Source organism: Equus asinus, chromosome 15 (genome assembly GCF_041296235.1).
Source record: "Equus asinus isolate D_3611 breed Donkey chromosome 15, EquAss-T2T_v2, whole genome shotgun sequence".
NCBI classification, from domain to species: domain Eukaryota; kingdom Metazoa; phylum Chordata; class Mammalia; order Perissodactyla; family Equidae; genus Equus; species Equus asinus.
This window is the reverse complement of record NC_091804.1, coordinates 19,482,388-19,494,903: the sequence shown is the minus strand read 5'-3', so window position 1 is coordinate 19,494,903 and position 12,516 is coordinate 19,482,388. Positions and strand designations below refer to the sequence as shown.

Genomic DNA, 12,516 nt, shown 5'->3' with positions numbered 1-12,516 from the left:
AAGAGGATGATAGACACATGGAGCAGACCTGAACCAAACTCACAGACTGGACTGAAGCCCAGCTCAGCCCAGCCTCCAACAGCCAGACCTGAGCCAACCTGCAGAGGTGTGTTCACTGGTGGACACAACTGAGAATTGTGCTGCTGCTTGTCAGCTACCGTAGTAAACGGACACAAGGCCTAAGTCCCAGACCAGCACACACAGAACTTGCTCACCTTTCCTAGGGGTAAGGAGAACAGAGACTTGTCCACCTTGCCTCGTCAGGGAACATTACCTTTCCTTGTTTCTTGGAGGCTTCAGCTGGCAAAATAAATTTAGAAATTAAAATTCCTAGGTAATTTCTCAATAGGTCACACTGCTGCACATACTTTTAACTTTCACAAACACTCGGTGAGGTAGGTAGTATTATTCTCATTTTGGATGTGAGAACCAAGGTATGGGGATGTCAGGAGATTTCCTTAAAGCAAAAATTTTTGGCTGCAAAAACATAAATAAGACTTTACCAAAGAGATAAGAGATATACAGATGGTAAATGAACATGTGAAAAGATGCTCCACACCATATGTCATCAGGGAAATGCAAACGAAAACAACAATGAGCTACTTCACACCTATCAGAACAGCCGAAATCCAGAACACTGACACACCAAATGCTGGCGAGACTGTGGAGCAACAGGAACTCTCACTCATTGCTGGTGGGAACGCTAAACGGTCCAGCTACTTTGGAAGACAGCTTGGCAGTTTCTTACAAAAGGAAGCACACTCTTACCATATGGTCCAGCAGTCATTCTGCTTGGTACTTACCCTGTCGAGTTGAAAACTTATGTTCACACGAAAACCTGCACATGAATGTTTATAGCAGCTTTATTTATAATTGCCAAAACTTGGAAGCATCCAAGATGTCCTTCGGTAGTTGAATGGATAAATAACTGCGGTACGTCCAGACCATGGACTATTACTCAGAGAAATGAACTATCTATCAAGTCTTGAAAAGACACGAAGGAACCCTAACATCACATGACTAGGTGAGAGAAGCCTATCTGAAAGGGCTACAGACTGTAGGAGTCCAACTCTATGACGTTCCGGAAAAGGCAAAACTATGGGGACAGTAAGAGGATCAGCGGTTCCCAGGGGTTGGGGAGGGAGAGGTGAATAAGTGGAGCACCGAGGATTTTTAGGGAAGTGAAACTATTCTGTGTGATGCCATAATGGTGGAGACATGTCATTACACATTTGTCCAAACCCATAGAATGTACAAAACTCAGTGAACCACAATGTAAACTACGGACTTTGGGTGACTATGATGTGTGAATGTAGGTTTCAATTGTAACAAATTGGTTGGGGATGTCGACAATGGGGGAGGCTCTACGTGTGTGGGGGCAGGGGGCACTTGGGAAATCTCTGTACCTTCCCCTCATTTTGCTGTGAACCTAAAATTGCTCTAAAAGAAGAAAGAACAGAGGTCATCCCACTTGCTCCATTTGCTGCGGTGAGAACTCAGAAATTCTCCCAAGAATTTTGGCCATAAATGGTAGGCACTCAGCTTTGACGTTCACGTCCCATCGCATGAAACCAGTGCCAGCTCAGGCCCTCGACCCTTCAGACAAGTGACATTTTCCACCGTGAGGTGGGTGGCTGAAAGCAGTGTGGATAACTGCTTTCATATCCATGTTGTTCACAGGTTGGAATATAGAAGGAATAAAGTTTAGGAAAAACTCTTTAACAAATCTCAGACTTTTGTATCCTGAAATTCCATCTTATTGTATTTAAATATACTAGATCAAAATCTGCCCTAAAACGGCAGATCCGAAAATAACAGAACTTTTCAGAATCAGGAAACAGCAGGAGCAAAGATGACAAACTATTTTTTTGGTGGCAACGCTTCAAATGCGAAATCTTGAATACAAACTTAAATCTGGCTAATAAATGATTTTATTTCATGGCTTAATGGTGTTACTCTTAGTAAAATTTTGATAATGTGTTTTACTTTTGTTCTGGAATAACAAAAATGTTTTTTAATGGAAAAAAAGAAGTTTGGCTAAAGTGCAGAAAACCCAAAATAACTGTGGTTTAAACCAAATAGGAGTGTATCTCCCTCCCCCTCAAGTGAGTGTTGGCATCCAAGGCTTATATGGCAACTGCACTATCATCATAGTGATAGACCCCTCATAGAAACTAGACCCCTCCTTACTTATTTGCTCTGCCGTCTTCAATGGGCTGCTTCCACTCATGGTCCAAGATGGCTGCTTCAGCTCCAGCTATTATATCTGCATTCCAGAAAGCAAAATGGAGGGAGGAACAAAGCAGGTCATGCCCTCATCTTTTAAGGATAATGCCTTAAATTGCACACTTCATTTCTGCTTGTATCACACTAGTCAGAAGTTAGTCACATGGCCTATGTCTTTATTCCAATAGATGGTGTGCCCAGAGAAATATTGGGGGCATATTACTAAAGAGTCAGGGGAGATGAAACCCTACCCTCATATGGAGCAACCAGGACCCTAATTCAATCTTTTATTCTTTGGACCTTCCCAGATCCCAGCCGCAGCCCACTGACCACTTCCTTGACAGCATCCCTCAGAGCCCCCTGTCTCCCCCAGAGGGCGCCAGAGGCCTCAGCTTCCTCGCCTTTATTGTTCCAGACGCAATTGCAACATCTGAGGTGTGGACAGCTCTGTCCAGCTGCCTAAGGGAGATCTTTGGGACCTTGCTCTGTTCAGCTCAGGGGCAGGCCGGAGTCGTGTAGCCCAGCGGTTAAGAGTCCCACATAGAGCTGAGTTTAAATCCAGACATGTCATTCACCAGCTGTGTGATCATGGGGAAGTCACTCAACCACTCTGAACCCAGAGCACTCCAAGAGCTTGTATGAAGAGCTTCCCACAGGGCCTGGAATGTCGGAAGAGCTCAGTGAAGGCAGAGTGAGAGTGGCTGAAGGCTATGCTCCCCCTCCCCCACCCGAGGTGACCTTCACTCCCATAGCTACATCTGGATTTTCACCCATTCAGTCAGCCCACACAGCCTGTGGTTCGTCCCTCTGGCTCTCCTCCCCTGTTCATGCACCTTGTACTCACCCAGTGTGAGGGCTCCGGGGTTCTTAAGGAGACTAAAGGCCACCCTCCTCCTGGATACAGCCACCAGCTCTGTCTCTGTGGGATCACCTGCTGAGGGAGTGACTTTGAGGCCAACAGGCCTCACAGGAAAATAAAGAGGCTTAAGTTGTGAGTCCCCCGTTTTTCCTTCCTGTGCGGGGTCTGGGCGTCCAGTGTGAGCACTTGCAGGCCCCATGGGGCCCCATCGGTGCAGAGCTGGATGGAGTTAGAAACGTTTAAACCACTACACCGACTTCCAGTTCAAGATGTTGGGCTGAGAACATGTCCCGACCACCCCCAGCCTCTCAGATGCCACCAAAAGCACCAAAAGAAAGAGGAAAGGAAATAAACCCACAGCAAGGCTGAGAACAGGATGGCTGGGGGGGTGGGTCAACAGTCCAGGAATCTTGATTTACTTCTAGAGGAGAGAAAAAGGGCAGATTGCCATGAGGGACAAATGCGGGCAGAGGAAACCACAGCCAAGCACGCCGGAGAGAAAGCTCCTCCAGGGGCGGAGCAGGGATGGCGAGCAGGAGTGGACTGTCTATGGGAGACAGCACACCTGGAAGGGAGGGCAGGGCACAAGGACCTCTCCGCCCCCACTGCTGATGGCAAAGGGAATACCCAACATCGATGCCAACACCAGTCAGCCCTGCCCTTGGTTCATAAACGTGAATTAGTCACCAGGTATTACTAGGTAGGTAAGAAAAACCAACAAAAGGAGAAGGATTAAGAAAAGAAGAGCAGGGCCAGTGGGTGGTGCAGTGGTTAAGTTCACGTGCTCCGCTTCCGTGGCCGGGGTTCACCAGTTTGGATCCGGGTGCGGACCTACACACCACTTGGCAAGCCATGTTGTGGCAGGCATCCCACATAAAATAGAGGAAGATGGGCACAGATGTTAGCTCAGGGCCAGTCTTCCTCAGCAAAAAGAGGAGGATTGGCAGCAGATGTTAGCTCAGGGCTAATCTTCCTACAAAAACAAAAAGAAAAGAATAGCAAATAGCTATTGAGTGCTTACTGTGGGCCTGGCAGTGGTCTAAGCGTTTTACATTTAGTAACTCCTATAACGACCCTCCGAGCTGGGCGCTATGATTATCTCCACCTTACAGGAAACTGAGTCACAGAAAGGTAATACAACTTGGCTGAGGTCTGCACAGCTAGTAGAGGGCAGAGAGGTGGAATCTGAACCCAGGAAGCCTGTTTCCTGCATTGTACTCCGAACAACTCAGCTACACTGTGTCTTTGATAAATTAAACAAAAGGCAAACAATCCGATCCCAGAGGACACAGATCATTCAAAGAGCAGAAGAGAACCTACAAAGAGTCTATACTACCACATTCATAAAACAAAAAGAGGCAGCTATGAAAATAAAGCAAGAAACCGTCCTTGGAAATTTAAAATAGAATCACTGAAATCAAAAGAAAGTCATAGAAAGGAAGTGTGAATGAACATCTGTGGTTTGGGTGTCCAAAATGAACTCACTCTTCTTTTGGTAAAAAATACTCTGATTTCTCTCCTGTATTTCCAAGCCCTGTGGATTGGGTGGGATTGACTCCCCTCCTCGCATTTGCTACATAATAGGAACATGTTGCTGCTGGCAGTCCACCTCGTGGAGCCAAGGGGTGAAGACAATACTGAGGGCAGAGGAAAGATATATAGTGACCCTGTGTCTTTGATGACATCATTGGAGTCCCTGGATCAAGCCTTACCTGAAGCCAAAAGGGTGAGTGCTTCTCTCTCTCAATATCCACTGATCAAATCCCATAGAAGGACTCCAGTTACTGCCCTCAGATGAGTCACCATCAAGGTAAACTGTCAGGCCTTGGGTACAAGTCCACCTCTGAAGGCACTGCAATCGGACAAAAATCCAAGTCACACGACTGGACAGGAGGAGCAGCATTTCACCAAAAGAAAGGGGGAGGGAACAGGAATGCTAGATAAACACAACAACAGGTACCACACTCACTACCTATATAAAGGACCCAGGCATGGGAAAGTGTGCCTGGCAAGCAGACTTTGTGGTAACAATGGAGACAACATCTGTTTCTTCTCTTAGAAAGAAAAAAGAAAGGCAATTAGAAACCCAGAAACTACAAAATCTATTCCAGGGACCAAATATGAAGCAAATACATGTGAGGCATGATTTTGAGCAATTCATGGAGTGTCAGAAAAGAGAATCTGCTTGACCTTGACACTCTCCTTCAAGCAGCAGAGGGTGGAGGAAATGCCATTCCGTTTCCCTCTCAATGGAGCTCTCTTGTTACTTGGTTCTGCAGTAAATAATGCTTATATAATGATAAAATTGGTTGGTTTTCAGTTTTCAGAATCAAACTAAAGAATGGAAGATTTAATTATAATTACAGAACAGAACATAAGCATCATAAACTTTGACCATGGAAATGTACAGATAAAACCAAGTGAAATTAGAAGGAGGTGGAGAAGGAAGGTGGCAGATGGCACAGAGGAACTAATTATTCTTATATAGCGGTGAGGCTCAAGAAAGCCTGTCTCAAGTTGATGGAAGAGGAACTAAATTTTAAATAGAGATTGTCTAGAACTGTAAATAACACCGACATAAGACTGCAATAATAATATAGCTAACACAGCTGAGAAAGTAGGCATGGGGCGAGAGGCGAGAGTGTGATTTAAATTCTTGCTTTAACGGTGAGGTATCATTAGATGCCCTCTTGAGTTACTCAGTCGAGAAGCAAAGGTAAAGCACATTATTTAGAACTATGATGTTAAAACTCCAGGATATCTACAAATGGAAAAAGTTCTGAGAAGTGGAACTGGGTGTAGGAAATTTTGCTTTGCGTTTTGCCCCATTCTGGACCGGTAGAATTTCTTTACTCACACGAAGCATAGCACAACAGCAGCCCCCGCCCACCCACTGGGCTCTACTTCCTACGTCTGTGTGGAGGGTCGACACACAGCACCCAGCGCCACTTCCTTCTAGTTTGTCTTCCTGGACTGCAGAGGCTGGAAAATTAAATTTACATTTCCCAGACTCCCTTCCAGCTACCTTAATGCCACCACGCTATCCAGCCATAATTTATTTCCCACTTCCCCAAACTGGTCAAAATAACACTCTCTCCCAAAAATCTGGAACTGGGACTAGGACTCTATTTGGTATCTGCTTGTAGCAGAAATGAAGGGAAAATAAATTCAGGAGCTGTGGGATGATCACGTGCATGGAGAAGAAAAGATCAATAAAAGGCAATCTATTAAGAGAATGAAAAGGCAACCACAGACTGGGAGAAAATATTTGCAAAACATGTATCTGATAAAGGACTTGTACCCCAAATATACAAAGAACTCTTAAAACTCAACAATAAGAAATCAAACAACCCCATTCAAAAATGGGCAGAAGATCTGAACAGATACCTCACCGAAGAAGATATTAAGATGGTAAATAAGCATATGACAATGTGCTCCACATCATATGTCACTGGGAACTGCAAATTAAAACAATGAGCTACTGCTACACACCTATTAGAAGGGTCAAAATCCAGGACACTGACAACACCAAATGCTGGAGAAGACGTGGAGCAACAAGAAATCTCATTCTTTGCTGGTGGGAATGCAAAATGGTACAGCCACTTTGGAACATAGTTTGGGGGTTTCTTACAAAGCTAAACATAGTCTTACCAAATGATCCAGCAACCACGCTCAGATACTTACCCAGCTGAGTTGAACACATGTCCACACAAAACCCTCTACAAGAATGTTTATTGCAGCTTTATTTATAATTGCCAAAAACTGGATGGAACCAAGATGTCTTTCAGTGGGTGAATGGATAAATCAACTGTGTTACATACACACATACGAAGGAATATTATTCAGCGATAAAAAGAAACAAGCTATCAAGCCATGAAAAAAAATGGAGGAAACTTAAACGCATAGTACTAAGTGAAAGAAGCCAGTCTGAAAAGGCTACGTATTGTATGATTCTTACTCTCTGACTTTCTGAAAAAGGCAAAACTGTGGAGACTAAAAAAATCAGTGGTTGCCAGCTTTTCGGGGGATGAATAGGGGAGCCCGGGGGATCTTTAGGGCGGTGAAACTATTCTGTGTGACACTGCAAGGGTGACATGACATTATGTATTTGTCAAACTCACAGATGTACAACACAAAGAGTGACCCCTAATGTAAACTATGGACTTTAGTTAATAACATATCAATATTGGTTCATTAATTGCAATAAATACACACAGTAACCCAAGACGTTAATAACAGGAGAAACTGTGTGAGGGAAAGGATAGAGGGACACTGTCCTATCTGCTCAACGTTTTTGTAAATCGAAAACTGTTTTTAAAAATAAAGTCTATTAATCTTTTTAAAAGGCCATCTGCAGCAAAAGAAGAATTTCACAGATATGCAGAGAGCAGCAGAGAGGAGAATGCACACAGCAACAGAGCAAAGAAAGAGGCCAGGCGACAGCTCCCTGGCTGCTGGCATAGGGCCAGTTCCTTGTTCCAGGCCGTTGTGAGGCCCAGATGCACTGCTCCACCCCGAGATTCCACAACATCCAACCCCCTGTGTCCTTGATGCAAGTTTCTCCTTTACTTATGCTGCTCCAATGGGTTTTTGTTACTTGTATGACACTTCTAAAGCCATCATCCAAGTGGACCAGTCTTGGGGTGACGTTATGACAGAAGAGGTCCAGTCTAGCAACCAAAAAGTAATTTCAGGGGCCAGCCTGGTGGCATAGTGGTGAACTTTGCACACTCCCACTTCGGCAGCTCAGGGTTCACCAGCCCCGATCCCAGACACGGACCTACGCACAGCTTATCAAGCCATGCTGTGGCAGCGACCCATATACAAAATAGAAGAAGGGGACCAGCCCGGTGGCGCAGCAGTTAAGTGCGCACAGTCCGCTTTGGCCGCCTGGGGTTCGCTGGTTCAGATCCCGGGTGTGGACATGGCACCGCTTGGCAAGCCATGCTGTGTTAGGCGTCCCACATATAAAGTAGAGGAAGAAGGGCAGGGACGTTAGCTCAGGGCCAGTCTTCCTCAGCAAAAAGAGGAGGACTGGCAGCAGATGTTAGCTCAGGGCCAATCTTCCTCAAAAAAAAAAAAAAAAGCAAAAGTAATTTCAACAGATTTTAAGTTCTGTGTGTTTTCTTTTCTCTCTCTCTCTCTTTTTTTTTTTTTATTTTTTTGCTGATGAAGATTCTTCCTGAGCTAACATCTGTACCAATCTTCCTCCATTTTGTATGTGGGTTGCTGCCTCATAGTGGCCACCAATGAGTGGTGCAGGTCTGCACCCAGGATTTGAACCCGGGCCACCAAAGTGGAGCATGCCAAACTTAGCCACTAGGCCAGGGGGCCAGCCCCTCTGTGTGTTTTCTTGAATACCATGAAAGGGATACTCAGATTACAACAACATGTTAAAAAACTCCTCTCTTTTCTTCTCCGATCCACACACAATAGCTACTCTTAGAATTCTCTCTTTAAAAACTCCTCAAAACAATTTCCCCCAATCCTAGTCCGTACACCTCTCGTCTTTCCCCAGCCGCCCTCCATTCTGACTCTGCATCATAAAAGCCAAGAAGTGTTCTGGGGAGGCAGAACCCTCCTCACACAACGTGGGAAAGGGGTGGATGAAACTGAGTGGCAAAGCCAGAATCATCTTTCATGGGCAAGGGGCAGTGGGGGGGGGGGGGGGGCAGGCCTCTTCCCTTCTCTTCCACACCACACTCTCCGCCTGGGTGATCTCATCCACTCTCATGGCTTCAATTACCATCTCCACCAGGACGACTGCCAAATTTCTACCCACAACCCAAGACTCTGCTTCGAGTTCCAGATCCATATACCAACTGCCTAGTCAACATTTCTCCTTGGGGTCAAATGAGAAAGGATTACATTCTGCTAGGAGTAGCAGACTGAAAATAGAGTGTCCTAAACAAAAGAGTTTCTTTCTTTTGCATTTAAAAGTCTGAAAGGACGCAGCCCTGGACTGGCATGGGGATACTGCTCAAGTGCCAGTTTCCTTGCTGGTCACATTTCTGCGATCACTAGGGTGGGTCCCTCAATGTTATGGTCCAACCTGGTGGTTAGAGCTCCAGTCATCTCATCAACATTCCAGGCAGCAGGATGAGGAACGAGAAACAATGGGCAGCCAACAGCAGTGTTTAAAGGCTGAAAGATGCCACATAACACTTCTGCTTACACCTCATTAGCCAGAACTTAGCCACAAGGCCATGCCTAGCAACAAGGAAGGGTGGGAAATCTATTCTTTATACTGAGCGGCCATGTGCACGGCTGAAAAGAGAAAATTCTATTATCCAAAAAAGGAGAATAGAGGGGCTGGCCTTGTGCCATAATGGTTGAGTTAGGCCATTCTGCTTCGGCGGCCTGGGTTTGTGGCGTTCGGATCCCGGGCATGGACCTACACCACTCATCAGTCATGCTGTGGTGGCATCCCACACACAAAATAGAGGAAGATTGGCACAGATGTTAGCTCAGGGCAAATCTTCCTCACCAAAAAAAAAAAGAAAGAAAAGAAAAGGAGAATAGATATTGGGAGAGGGGGCAGTCAGCATTGTCTAAACAGCAGCCACACAATCTCCCCCAAGTCGACATGGCTGAAATGGAAGTATCATCTTGCCCCAACATTTCCTTTTCCCTTAGAGCCTTGGTCCTTTTCTGTAGCCCCAAACCCTAGTAGAGGGGTAACTCTGTGGGGCAGAGGCTGGCGAGGGGAGGTGTCACCCAAGCTAAGTGAAGACATGAGCAGAGAGAGAATGGTGCAATGAAGCTGAATTCCTGGTGGTCCAGAATAGAGACTGAAGACCCCAAACAGAAGACGCCCAAGTGGAGCAAGTGGGGTTGAGGGTTCCCGTGCAAAGGGCCAGAGTGCCTGCTGGCGTAGGACACAAGGGTAGGTCTGTACATGAAAGCATCAGCGACAAACACACCCAGCCCCTCACCCAGCTGCCTCCTGCTCACTCCACCCTCTGTGACTTTGTCTGCTCTGTTCCCTCCTGCTGGAATGCCCTTCCTGCTTCTCCACTGAGAGAGTGGATAATTCTCTCTCAGTCATCCTTCAGGGTTCAGGTCAGGGGTCACCTCCTCCAAGAAGGCTTCCCATGTCCCTGCTGGGAACTCTAATAACATCCCTCTGAAGAAGGGGCTGCAAGTGGGGTGGTGTCGGTGCAGAGTTCCAGGAGCTGGGCCAATTCTGCTGCTCTGGGTGTCATTTGGGGCAGGGTGTTGGGGGTGCTCAGCAGGAAGGTGGGCCCCCAGGGCTTTCTTTTCATGAAGGGGGAGGCGCCAGCTGCCTGACAGTGGAGGCAGGGCACCGCCAAGGTTGAGCCTTGGGCTCCTGGCCACAGGCTGGGGAAGCCTCCTGCACTCCCATCTCCACTGAGGAAAATGATGCAGACCGAGGCTTTGGGCCACTGAGAGGAAGTCCAGCTGGGCGGGGGCAGGCAGAGTAATTCCTGGAAGGAAGCTGGCACCTCAGGAATCTGGCAGAGAAACCCTCTAGAGGCCTCTCTCCCAGGAGCCACCCACCTGCTGTCCCCAGGAAGGAGCAGGCAGGGCTAGACAACCATGGGGGGGCGGTGCTCTGGGTGCCCAGGGACCATCCTCCTTTCAATGGCCTCCTGTAACATGTGGCACAAGCAACAGCACAGGCTCTCAGGCAGCCGTGGGTCTGAATCAGGCGGTGCCCTGTCCTTGCCAGGCCTCAGCTTTCTCCTCTGTAGGATGAGGATGGAAAGTCCTTCTCCCGAGGGTGCCGTGGCAGCATGTGTGAAAGGGTAAGGGACCCAGTTAGGCACCAGCACATCATGAGGGGCAGCCAACAAGTACTGGTCTACTGCCCACCCCCACCCCAGCCCCACTCCTGAGACAGGCCGAGGGGGCACCTGCTGTCCCCTGGGTGTGTGTGCGTGTGCGCTCGTGTGTGAGTGTGTGCCTGCCCCAAGCTCTGAGGTGGAACCAGCAGCCAGGCCTGGGCAGGAGGGAGGAGACTGAGAGGTTCTCCCCACAGCCCCTCAGCACACATGGGCTTAAGTAGGGGGATCACCTGGCCTAAAGGCAAACGTCACCCTCTGCCCTAAAACTGCCTGTCAGGCACCAGGAAAGGGGAGCCTGGCTCCTGCCTTCCAAACCCCGAGTCTTCCTGGAAGCCCCACCTGGGGGTGACCCGGGCGGGGGCTCTCCAAGCAGACACAGCACCCACAACAGGGTGCGAGGGGCCGGTTTCTGTCTGAGGCCCAAGGGAGGGAAGGATGTTGCCGAGCAGGTCACGGCTGGGGCTGGTCTGCGTTGAACGAAGAGTCCGAAGCACAGAAGGCAGGCTGTGCTTGAGGGGCAGGAGATGGGGTTGGAGGTTAGGGCCGGAAAGGGGAGCTGGAGAGGTCAGCCAAGGGCAGTACACTCCTGAGATCACTTGGATCTTCTCCTGTGGGTAATGGGGAGCCATGGAGAGTGTAGGAGTGGTGAGGCCATGGGACCAGATTTGCACTTTGAAAGTCTCCTCCAGTGGCACCACAGAGATGGACTAGAGGTGCAGGGCTGGGAGCCAGGGCATGCCCAAGACGGGCAGCTCCTGAGCAAAGGCCAGACGAGGGAAGCCTGGCCTTCAGAGAGGCTGTTCCTGGGAGGACACTGTCGGAGGCTGATCCTTCCTTGAGCTTCCCCCCCTCAGGGAGAAGCAGGAAGCCGGTGAGGTCAGTGGGTGGGCCCACAATGGCAGTGGAGGGGAGAGGAGGGAGGGACAAGGGCATAGAGAGGACAGTAAAGGGTAGGGCTCTGCAGGACCCTTGTCCATGCCCACCTGGGCCCAAATCTGATGGCAGTTGAATCGAACTTCCTCTGACACAGAATGAGCATTCACTGGGGTTGTTTGCTATCTTTTTCTTTCGTCAGACTGGAAGCTGCCCAAGGGTGGGGCCTGTGACTCCAGAGTCAGACTGTGAGAGCCTGAAATGGGGGGAAAAGAAGGCTGCCAAGCAGGAGGGTGCTGAGGGCTGGGGACCCCCACCCGTGAGTCTTCACTCCTGCTCAGCGCCTGCCGCCTGGGGCCCTCAGAGATGAGCCAATCTGTGGAGCTGAGGATGGGCATGCAGGAAAACGGGGAGTGGAAGGGAAGAAGAGGCAGGTTGTGTTCAAGGGGCCAGACCCTTCACCCCTTCCCAAAATACTCATGTACGGCCTCAGTTCCACCCTCCCAGGCTTTGCTCAGCCTCTGGAATGAGAAGAAGGCCTGCCGGCCCCCATCACACGCCTGTCACACACCCACAGACAGACAAACGCACTCACACACAAAGACGCAAGACACAGCAACACACATATAACACACACAGCCTCATAGACACATGTAGGCACATAGACACAGTCACATAGACATCGCAAGAGACACAGACATACATACACATGTAGTCATAGACACACAAAGACACACACATACCCACAGA

The 12,516-nt window shown here is 48.4% G+C and overlaps 1 long non-coding RNA gene across 1 annotated transcript; it reads right to left on the bottom strand.

The window, feature by feature from the left end:
• Positions 1 to 213: 213 nt before the first annotated feature.
• LOC139040265 (uncharacterized) lies at positions 214 to 4,122 on the bottom strand. The gene is made up of 3 exons (XR_011494433.1): positions 3,071 to 4,122; positions 2,191 to 2,266; positions 214 to 300 (listed from the first exon to the last, which is right to left on the bottom strand). It is a non-coding gene; the product is annotated as an uncharacterized lncRNA (long non-coding RNA).
• Positions 4,123 to 12,516: the final 8,394 nt, after the last annotated feature.